This window comes from Mugil cephalus, chromosome 1, assembly GCF_022458985.1.
Source record: "Mugil cephalus isolate CIBA_MC_2020 chromosome 1, CIBA_Mcephalus_1.1, whole genome shotgun sequence".
In the NCBI taxonomy this organism is placed as follows: Eukaryota; Metazoa; Chordata; class Actinopteri; order Mugiliformes; family Mugilidae; genus Mugil; species Mugil cephalus.
The window spans coordinates 3,735,522-3,747,696 of NC_061770.1; positions in this window are offsets into that span (position 1 = coordinate 3,735,522).

Genomic DNA, 12,175 nt, shown 5'->3' on the forward strand with positions numbered 1-12,175 from the left:
CTTCTGAGGGTGTCCTGTGGTGTCCGACAACAGAATTTTGTTAGTGTGGGCCATCGGGTCCTATGGGTTGAGGGGAGCGGCCTCTGTGGATCATCCCACAGATACATGTGCCTGTGTCAGACTACATCCTGCTGGGGATGGCTGCTGCCATCAAGAAGTGCCATTACTATGGGGTGGAGGGTGTGGTGGGTCTAGGTGGGTGGTACATGTGGGTGGTACATGTCTAAGTAACAGCCACATGAATATCAGGTCCAAAACTTTCCCAGCTGAACATTGAATTACTGTATTACCAGATGGTTATTTACTTCTCATAGTTTTATGCCTGATCCGTGCATTTTTCATACTATAATTCATTTCAGTTCATTTCACAGTCACAGTTTTTAGGTCAGGTTTTGCTAATTCATTATTCTATTCTATTTCAGTCCCAGTCTGCAGTTCCTGATTGAAAAAATGGTCCAAAGAAAACAAGCCAATACGAGCCGAAGGGACAGTGAACTCCTGTATCCAGGTAAATGTCAGGGCAGGCTGCTGCATGTCCGTCTCTGTCTCACTATCTAGGGAGTTTGTTCTGACCACAGCTGGCTTATTAATCGTCTCCTGGCGTGCCGCTTTCTGGCAGAGACAGAGGAGGTGTGCAATTTGGTTGTTGACCTTGCAGATGTTTGCGGTACGCCTGGACACAGCTCACCTCAGAGCCGATCAATTTGTCAACACCAGAGCATCACCCAGAACTGATTTCTTGGCAGGGTAAGGGGACCTCTCACCCCACAGTTAGATCTCATGATGCACCGTGTGAAGCCAGTGAAATTCCTCCACGAGTGAGAGTAGAAAATTATCAGCATTGAAACTGTCATTCAGTAATAAAAAGCTGCTATATAATGGAAACCTCCTTCCTGCATCTCATTATCAGGAAATATATGGTCATATTCTCCATTTGGTGCTTTATGGGTCAGCAGGGACGATAAAAATACATATTTCTCATTGCCTTTCTCAGCTTGAGTATTTATAGCAACTCCCTACCAAAACTGTCCCTTTGAGCATTTATTCTGCATTTTGTCTTTCTACTTGAAGTAAAAGAACTTCTACTCATTCTGACACCTCTCGATCAAACTTATCTTACAATACAAAAGATTACCAATATCTCCCAAATATCTTGTTACATTTCATTCACTGTACCCTCCTCTAACTGCTGACAGCTGGGGGGACAAAAAACCAACACATTTTCCCAGATGGTTTTCTGGCTGAATTGACCAGAAATGACAGCAGCAGTTCGGCAAACACGCAACTGAGGCTTTTTTATACTCACACTGCTCTCCCTTTTGGGCAATGATCGGGTGATTTGCATGTAAAAGGATATCAATGTGTCAAGGATAAATTTAGGCTGAGAAGCTCTTAAGAGAACTAGTTTTCAGTCTATAGGATTAAATTCAACCTGAAGCGAGGGCCATCTTCACTAAAACACTGAACTCAAATGACGATAACTGGAAGGATTTGATGTTTTGGTCGAATTAGTTCATATAAAATGCAGCAATAAGGGTTAACTTTGTTATATGATCTGGAAGAGGTGTAACTGATCGAAACATATCAAAATATCACAACCACACCACATGTACTCTCAGACTATTTTAGCCAACAGTGCTGCAAACAAATGATGCCTGATGGTATGACACACTCTTAATTATGTGGTTTGAAGGGGTATTAACGAACATGAATTATAATTAAAATCTGATGAGCCCTTTTTTAGCCTTGAAGGGCTCATCAGTAAGTGCTTTCCTCGGCTGAGTAAAAAAAGAAAAAGAAAAAAAAAACAGATGTGTTTCGAGTGAACAAATATTGTTGGTTCTAATATGCATGAAGTAAAGTATACTGTCAAAGACCAGTTTAAACCTGTGGTAGAGTCCAGACTTTCACTTTCTTCAATCTGAATAACCCAACCAGGCATTATTGTTGAAAGCTGCAGTGCTGGTTGAGGCAGAGTTGCACTGTGCTCACTACACGGGGTCAGGGCAGACACTATTGGTGTCTGTTACAAATCCCTGCTGAGCCCTGGAAGGAAACACAGCACTCTAGGACACACAGCCAAAACCAGATGGAAGAAGAAGCCTCTATGATCCGGATTTTTGATCTTCCAGTCACTCAGAGTCTCAAAGAGTGTGGTAAGCCCATCTGTGGTATCAGCTAAAAAAAAAAAAATAAAAAAAAAAAACAAAAAACTCCACATCCAACATCACACAACTTCCTAAACTAACACATGTGATTCCACCTGCAAATAAAAGTATCACCAAATAGAAACTAACTCACATTCTCAACTTAAAAGTTGAAAATGTGAGTTGAAATACACTATGTAGAGTTATTTACTAAAAATATTCCTGTTGAGGCCTTTCTCAGTGCAAGGCATCAGTTCTGAAATTATTTGGAAAGGTGGCTTTAAAACATTTCTAGTGTGAATATTCGCAAGAAGCAGACATTTGAGTCAGACTGAATTCAATGTGTTCACAATTTTGAAGGTGACTCACATTCGTAGCAAGAAAGCAAAACTCAAAACAACCTATCAGCATGATTCAGCCCGTCATTAGTTTTCATTGTGAATGTATTAAAAGAAGCTCACTCAACCACCAGCTACTCAAAAATGGCACCCACTGGAGTAAAAGTAAATTTCCGTGTACATGAGCCGCTAAAGAGTTGGTTCCACGTTATGCAGATGACGTTCGAGTGTTTGACACGTCTGCCTCACCCAATTATCACCGCCCGGCACAGAGATATACTGTAACACTGGGATTTTTATAAACTTGCATTCTGGTCCGTAGGAAAAGGCAAAAACTAATCGATCAGGCATAACATTATGACGCCTTCTTGTGTCTTCTTTGTGCCTCTAAAACATCTGTGACTCATCAGAGAATGGACATGGGCCTTCTGAGGGTGTCCCATGGTGGCAACACAATCTTGTTAGTGGGGGCCTTTGGGAGGGGCCTCTGTGGATCATCCCACAGATTCTTGATCAGTTTGGGATCTAGTGAATTTGGAGGTCAGGTCAACACCTTGTGTTGTTCATTGCCACTGATGTTTTACACGACATGGGCACAAAACCAGACTGTAGTATGTTGCTTTGTCTTGGTTCTCAGCTGTCATGCTAACAGAGAACAGCTGTGACCAGTAGTGTTAGTGGATTTTTTTTTCAATGGGGTAGTTTGTGTCCAAGTGCTGGTGACATTTTAAATATAAAATTAAGAGCTTCTGAATACAAATATTTTCAAATTTATATTAAGCGATCCTCAGGTGGGAAGAAAAAAGTGACAATGTTTTTTTTTGTAGGGTCTAATTAAGTTAATCTAAGATAATGTCATGATAAGCATATAAAAGGCTTATCAGTATGGTTTAATAACTGTCCGGTTTACACTGCTGTCCCTTCCCACATGACAAATTGGTTCCACAATTATGGACAAAATGTCTTTCACATGAGAGGCAGGATGGGATAGTACAGGTCAGGAGCAGAGATTTCATCCCATTTGATAGCGCCCACTGTGGCATTCGTTTAGACAGAAAGCGGGTTTATAGCATTTCAACCAATACAACAGCTAAAAGTTTGGCAACGTGTGAGTACGTTTCTGTGGTGGAAAAGGCCCATACATACAGTACACCAGGACAAAATCTGTCACATTCACTTTGTGACTTCAGTAGTGTTACCTCTGTCTGTTTTCGATTTCTGTGTTAAAAGACCCAACAGATAATCCATTATCCACCAGTGTCTTCCCTGTGATTCCACAGATTTCACCCCTCATCCTGCTCAGATAACCGTATCATTCCTGTTCAGTCTATTTCTGGGTTTCACTCATAAGCTCCAGCGACAGCATCTATTCGCTGCAAACTAATACTGTCTTGGGCTCTGATATTGTGCTTATTGCCATCTTATCTCCTGGTGCAGCCACCCAAACACATTTAGTGTTTGGAGGCTCAAGCAAACATGACCTCCCGATAACGGGTATATAAATATATCGAGTCTCTGCCCATCTTTCACCCACTCTCTCACACATTCACACACATGCGATATTGCAAAAATCTTAATTTTCAGACTTGCACACTGATACATTCAAATATTTCTGAATGTCATTTGGAGGATGCCCGGGGTGAGGCCAGCAGGCTACAGTTTGCAGGCATTTAGGAGAATAAAGAGAAAGAGTCTGCTTGCAGACTTTCCAGGCAACAGTCGATTATAATCCAAGATGACGGTAGTGTTTTCTGTCTGTGTGGCTGAAATCTATAATTAACAAATGATTTTTGAGGCAGGTTTGTGACATTTGACCACCAAATCCTAATCAGTTAATCAATCCAAGTTAAATGTTCATGCAAAATTTGAATAAATTCTTCCATTCTTCCCAAGAATAGGACAGACGTTTTCATAAGCAGTGGCTTTCAAAGGTGAAATGAAATAAAAAGCCATTTTAGGTACAAAATGTTGTTTTCAGTGCCAGAATGCAACTGTTGCAAGTCACCCAAACAGGAAGAACATGAATTCTTTCGTCATTGTTGTGTTAACACAACTGGTCTTGGTTTTGATTCACATGTTTAAGTCACATGTAGAATTGGTTAATTCTCCAGATAGCAAATTTAAGTGTAAAATGAAAAGGTTTGCTTTCATAGGTGAAATCCCTCAGAATAATCAGCATGAACTTGGAGCTCCACAGAGATTTTTTTCCTGGCTTTCTTTTTCTGGCTCATTGATTTAGTTCAATGACGTCTATATTATTGTACAGTATGGTTTAGTATCTGCATATCATCAACCTCATTTTAATTTTGGCAACTGTTTTAGCGCTGATACACTAAACAGCTTCCTGTTGAATGTAAAACAAAACAAAAAAAACAACCAACAAAAACATTTACATGCAGAAGCATGCATTTGGTCTTACATTGTGCTTAGAAGCCACGGAGACTCCACGCGTGAATAAAACTGTATTGATGTAATAATACATTGTGCCTTTCTCAACCTGTTCTACTGCAGCAGCACTTTTTATTTGAGAGCAAAGACCATTTCCACCAGTCAGCCATGCCATAGCATGTCATATGTCATCAACGATACATCTGTGCAGCTACTCCAACCCTGGATCCATCCGAAGTGAAACGTTAGCCGACATCTACTCAGCATCACACCCAATAATTTTCAAGCTCACCAACAAAAGGCTAAAGCCTGTAATCAGCCCACTCAGCAGATCAGACACTGAATCTTATCGGTGTTTGTTCCTCCGCTGATGTGAGAAAAACAATCACTCTGAGCAGGACTGGCAGCAAGCAGCCTCAGTAACAACCCCTGGCTTTTCTGTACATTCACACTGACTGCAGCAATGATAGGCTGCTGCTTTTCTCCAGCAAAGAGGTAAATGGTAAATGGCTCTTGCATTTATATAGGGTCTTTCCACCTATTGGTACTCAAAGGGCTTTTTACAGTCACAGACACATCTACCCATTCACTCACACAAGCACACACCAGTGGGAGTAACTGGGAGCTCAGTGTCTTGCTCAAGGACTCTTTGGCATGTGGCACATTCTGGGGATTGAACCACTAACCCTCTGGTTTGTGCACAACGTGCTCTAACCTGATGAGCCACAGCTGCTCGGCACACCTCTTACATTGTGGTTTATTCAAAAAAAATAAAGTCTCACGTTTACATGCACACATGCGCATGTACATCTTGCATGCATGACTTTCAGAGAAGTGAAAATTGGTCTCAAGTGCTCCACAGTCCCAATGCTCACATGCTGCCTCTCTCGCCGACATACACACGAGTAGTCTTTTTCACTTACATTTGTGGAAAGTGAACAAGTTGTGATGACTGCCGACTCACACGAGTCAGCTCTTCATGTTTACTGATCATATACATAAAACACTAAAGTAGTCACGGATAACACTCGCACACGCATTAATGCACTTAAACACACATGTGCATGCATCACAGCCTATGTATGACAAACAGGCCGCAACCATGAGTCAGAAGTCTCATGAACATGTGAGGCTCTATATGTGCTGTAGATCTGAAGTTCCTCGCTCTCGCTCTGTCTTTGTTATGCTCTCTCGTTCCCTTTGCCAGCCATTCTGTATCTCTGTCCCACATTTTCACTTTGGATCTTTACAATATTTTTTTTGTTTCATTACTACAATTTATTTCATTTTAAATACAGCATTGACAATTCCGGCGGAGCAGATTGGAATAGTATTTCCTTGAATTATCTAAAAAAAATCTAATTTGAGCGTAAGATGTTTTTGCATTTTGCATATCATTATGTGTTCTAGTTTCAGGCCTGAAGGGCAGCATGTCTCAATTCAATACATCCGTAAATTTGATATCAGTCTGACAAAGTCCTCTAGTGCCTGCAGTAATTACCACAAAGGCAGAGGATGACGGGTTACACAGGGCTCTATCTGGGAAACCATCGACTGTCATCTGATGATTTAGCCTCTGGGGACAACGTCCAGTATTTCTGAATTTAATATATATACTGTATGCATAGTGTGCCGATATCCTGAAAGATGATAACACATATCAGGGTCAAAACTGGCTGTTCCACATTCCCGTAATTGTTAACTTGGAATTTAAGACACAAGAAGGGAGTTGAGAGAGGGTGTACCTTGTCTCTTGCACAACTCCAGCTGGGATAGGCTCCAGCCCCTTGTGACCCTCTACTGCATAAAGTGAGTATAGCTAAAGGATGGATGTATGGAAGCTTAAATTGCTTGCTTCTGATCTCTGGCTGGAAGAAACCACCTCATTCACCTTCTGATTTATAACTCTGTCCCTCCTTCTAGCATCTCTTTAGGTTTTAGCCAGTTGTATAGCCACCTCCGCTTGATCTGTTTCCACCACCTTCACTCCCCCCCCCCCAACATCCTCCAGCTCTCTCTCTCCAGCTGTCCCAAGCTGTCCCATTACTCTCAGTATCTGTCGCTCTTCTTATCTTACCCCACATAAGCACTGAGGTTGTATCTCATTGTACAGGCAGAGCCATTTAGAGGCTGCTAGTTATTGGTTTAAAAAGGGGGCGTTGAGGATGGGAGGGGGACAAGAGGGGAGGGATTTTAATCAAAAGAACAAATGTAATATACACACACACACACACATATATATATATATATATATATATGCACACATTGGTGGCCATGAATTGTTGGTGGCCATGAATAGACTAAAAAGTCAAAATTGCACAATTAATGCGTTATCTGAACTGTTTGCATGCCTTTTGCTAAAATCCTCAGTACACATGCACATACAGTAATGAACCTTAGTTATCAAGTAATATTTACAGCAGCTGAGCAGCATCCTCTTTCCAGTTTAGAGAATGGAAGTGTGCAAATGATACAGAGCACGACAAAAAGGAGGAAGGATGGAAAAGAGAGAAGCAAAGCATGCAAGCATGCAGAGGAGAAAGGAAGCAAGACGCATATACAGAGAGAGGGAGAGAGAGAGGGTGATAGGAGCAGGCAGTGAGGCAGAGCAGTGCAGGAGAGGGAGGGAGTGTGTGAGAGTGAGAGGGGCGGGGTTGGGGGGGCGAGCAAACACGCTCTGCACGTGATTGAATATGTTCACATGGCCTCGTATTACGCCATTATAAATACTTAATGTGAGGCACCGCATTCTCCAAAAATCCTTGCCTTAAATTATATGCAGTGAATTTGAAATGTGGGCAGGAGGCCTGAAAAATCAGGAGCAGGGAAATTGGCAGGTTAAAAAAAAAAGCATCAAAGGAGAGCATCACAGTGAATCACATAAACTGGAGTAATGCACCAATGATGCATCAAAGCATGTTCAGCTCTGCTGCCATGTATCGGACGAGAGCTGAAGCCGTCATCTGCTCTCCGAGTCCCAGTGTTACATAATGATGGATAGGCCTGTGCTTCACCGCTCTCCCCTCCTATAGAAGCATGAATCAAACCCAGGATGTGTCCTAAATACAACCTGCACACACAGAGGCCAGCTGTAGCCCTACTCTCGCAGTATCTCCACAGAACGTCAACCTGATTAGTCTCTGAGCAGAGGCTTGTCTGCAGGCTTTGAGGGATGAGGTGGTTCAGAGAGCTGGGATTCCTGGATTGTGGCAAAGACAAAAGACTGTAGCATCTGCATTTGCTCACTGAAGCCTGTCATGTCATGTATAGTAGGACTGTTCTGTTTTGTGAAAGTTACATTATGTTAGGTTTGTTTTATCTTTGCTAGGTTCTATGCAACAAAACATATCTTGTGTTTGTTATATTTTAGGTACGTTACGTTACGTTACGTTACGTTACGTTATGTTATGTTACATTACGTTACGTTACGTTGCATTACATTGCGTTGCGTTATGTGTATGTGACTTTTATGTAACAAAACACGTCTTATGTTTGTGTTTTATTACGCAATGCGTATGTTACATTCTGTGTATGTGATGCTTGTGTCATGTTATGTTTTGTGTAATATTATGTTATGTTGTATGCAGCTAAACATGTCTTATACTTTGTGGAGGATATATTATGTTTTATGTACGTTCATATTATATTTTATTTAACAAAACATGGTTTATGCATGTTGTGGTACATTTTATGCGTTGCAGTTTTACGTAACAAACATGTCTTTTATTTTGTGTATGCTACGTGTGTATGTTATGTTACATTTACATCCTGTCACATTTTGTGTGTTGTGTTTATGTTTTCTGTTATGGACTCTGTCGGTCACATTATGTTTTGTGGAGGGTACATTACGGTATATGAATGTTAGTTTACGTTTTATGATTCAAAGCATATCTTACGTGTTGTGCTGCATTATGTCCTTCGGATGGCAAATAATGTTTTGTGTCTGTTGTGTTTTATGTAACGAAACAAACTTATGTACTGTATATATGCTTTGTTTATGCGTTTTTATGTTCTGTATGGTTATGTCAGGTTTCATATGCATTGTGCTTTGTGTTTTATGTATGCTGTGTATAATTTCTATGTTTTATGTATTGTATGCTATGTTGAACTACAATGGTCTTTATTTTTTCAGATGATCTAGTTGTGTGTGTGAGAAAGAGACACATTAAGTGTAATATAACATACAGTGCATGTACAGAGCTGTTGTTTCATAGCGTGGTTACCTCATATAGCAAATCCACTGCCACTGTGTATTCATTAAATTGACAAAAACTGGCTTTGTTGCGAAAGCAATATTTCTTTTAAAACCTGCTACATTACAGTTTGCTGAGATGCTCTATCTACAGATAGTCTAGCTGTGCATTAATTATAAGTGTTATGTGTGCTTAATCCATTCAGAGATTGATTTTTAAAAGGTAGTAAAAGAGCTTATAACATCCAAAGGATACAGTTCTCGGAATATGAGAGATGAGGTACCGATAGACACAGTATCTGTCATAACATGACGTTTGAAATGCTAATGAATGCAGTAGAATGGTCTGATTGTATGGTATGCCCATATGCATCACTCGTCTATCAGATGATTCGATGTCAGTGACTGGAAACGGCGTCTTTGCTGATAGTACCAGTGCTACACATCATCAAACACACGCCTACATTGCGAGGCAAGCCCCTTAACGCACGAACACACTCACAAACACACACATGCACAAACGCACACATCCAGCATCCTTCCCTCGCCCATGCGGAAACGAGTGATACTATCACTATAGGGCGCTTCAAGGATCACGGCTACATATAAGCACAACATACCAACATAAAGCACGAAAACGAGTGACACACATCGAACATTAAGGTCTCCTGTTCAGCGCGCCTTTACGCCAAAGAAGAACACGAGCAGTGAAGGAGGAAATACTATTAGAGCAGCACATGACACCGCAGAAAGAAATCATTACAGCCCGAGAGCAAAACAGCAGCCGTGGAGGCTCACTGGTGACAACCGCAGCATAGAGTAGCGGGTCACTGTGGTTGTAAGCCTCCGTAAAAGGCAATGTCAAGCCATAAATGAACCACTGAGGCTCAGCCGTGCAGCTGGAAGCGTTTCAGCACCACGGCCAGCTCTCTGCTCTCTGCTCTCTGCTCTTTAATTTCACCATCCAGAGACGAGGGTTGTCACTCCCCCTCCGCTTCTTACACACCACCTAAAACCTTGCTCAGAATAGAGAACACACTCCCAGTAAAATCAGGTGACATCTGCAGATTCTTTCCATCAGCCGTTTCCGCGTTAAAACGCAGAGTGAGATGCAGTGCACCGTAGCGCGGTTCACCCAGCCCCCTTTACCCTAAACCTCTCCACCGCTGCTGCTCCTACCTCGTCATCCCCATCCCGGGGCCTCCGATACCCATGCCTCCCCCGGCAGCGGCTCCGTTCACCGGTTTCATGTGCTGTCCTGCTCCGGGTCCTCCGGGCATCGTCGTCCCCATCATCCCGGCGGATCCCGGTTCCCCGGGCTGCCCGCCGCCCTCCATGCTCGCTTCGTTCCCCATCTCGGTCTCGGCTCAGGAGACGGGAGGGAAAGGTCTCGGATCAGATCAGCGCTGTGGCTTCTATGTCGCTACGTCGTCTATTTGTATTCAATCAAAAAGAATGAATAGTAAAAAAAAAAAGGAGGGGGAGAGAAAACTGAGAGAGCGAACTCAGCGCTGCTTCCCCATCACCGCCATCATCATCCTCATCCTCGTCAGCTTCAGCACCAGTAGGCTGCCTCCTCCTCCTGAGTGACGACGGGAGCGTGCCGCGCGGCCATGGCGACGGTGAGGGGGGAATAAAGGCTTGAGAGGCGAGAGAAAGCGACATTAGATTAGATTAGATCAAAGTTGGATGAGTCCCGTGGGGGAGGTTGGGTCGTAGAAGTCACATTTGGATACAAGGAGCATGGCGGAGATATAGCCCATTTAAAAGGGGTACTTTCTGACCTCTGGCTGGTGACCGTAACTAAAACAGGCACAAATATAAAGAAAATCCAATTATATTTCTCAGGAAGTCAATTTTGTTCGTTTAACCCCCACATCCTGATTCTATTATGTACATATTTCCAGTATAAGCTTTATTGTATTAACTACAATGTCTACGAAATTGGCCACATTCAGATTTATGCCATCATAAAAAGGTAAACTAATATTAAGCTCATCATCCCTTCAGTAAAGACCAACAATAAACCTGTCGACAGAAAAACGTAACAATTCACTATGTGTGCTTTTACAAGGTGAGTATTCAGCGCCATGCATCTGATAATGACACAGTATATAAATAGGTATATGAAGTGTGTAGCCATAAATTCGGGGACGCGCTTTCTGTCGGTGGAGAGTGAGAGGAGGAGGAGGAGGTGGAGGAGGAGGCGGAAGAGTTGTGGAGAGCGGGGTAAGAGAGGAGTGGATTGAGCTACAGTATGCGTGCGCGTTCACGTCTTTCACTCGAAGAAGGGCATGAGGAGTAAACGCGCAGAGCCGTAAGGATAGACTGCACCGGAGTATCACGTGACCAAAGCCACTCATGGCGTTACACACCTGCTGGGAACTCTCTGTTTATTCAGATCTGAAGATTTCCTGGAACTAGACTCTAGTGTTTCTAATAGAACACGACTTACTTGTGGTTGATTAGATTTGAACAGTTTCTTATTAATCCGTATTTAAATTTCACGCGTGGATTTCCTTTCAGGTATATTTTAACTTTATTAACAATCTTGTTTGGACTCATGAAATATACACAGAGCAAACTACAGTTATCTACAGACTCATGAAAGGTCCAGAACAAGGCCTATACAGGTCACCATTGGACTGTGGCATGATTGTCTGCCAACAAATGGGAAAGGTGTCAAACTTCTCCTGGACCCTAGTTTAATCCTTGTGGGTTTATCTTCCTGGACTTTTAGCAACTCCCATGGGTTGCTGAGATGCTTCACAAGATAATTAAAATGGGAAAAAGGCAAAAGATAGCAGTCAAAACTAGCTGCTTATGCAGAAGCAACATTACTGCGACTGTAGTGTTACTGTTTTCATATTTGACTTGAAATTGCCAGCATCGCTATCAGTTATAGAAGCAGCAGAAACACCACCAGCAGCAACAACTATTTAACAGAATCATACATGAGAGAAAATGTTTGAAGTGATGAAAACGGTATTAAATCCATATAACAACACAGACTGTAAGATAACAGCCTGCAAGTGGCGTCTCACTCCCTCAGTCATTAGGAAAGGGCCGTTCTCTGTTCCAATGCCAAGTATCACCCTCTGAGGCCAGAC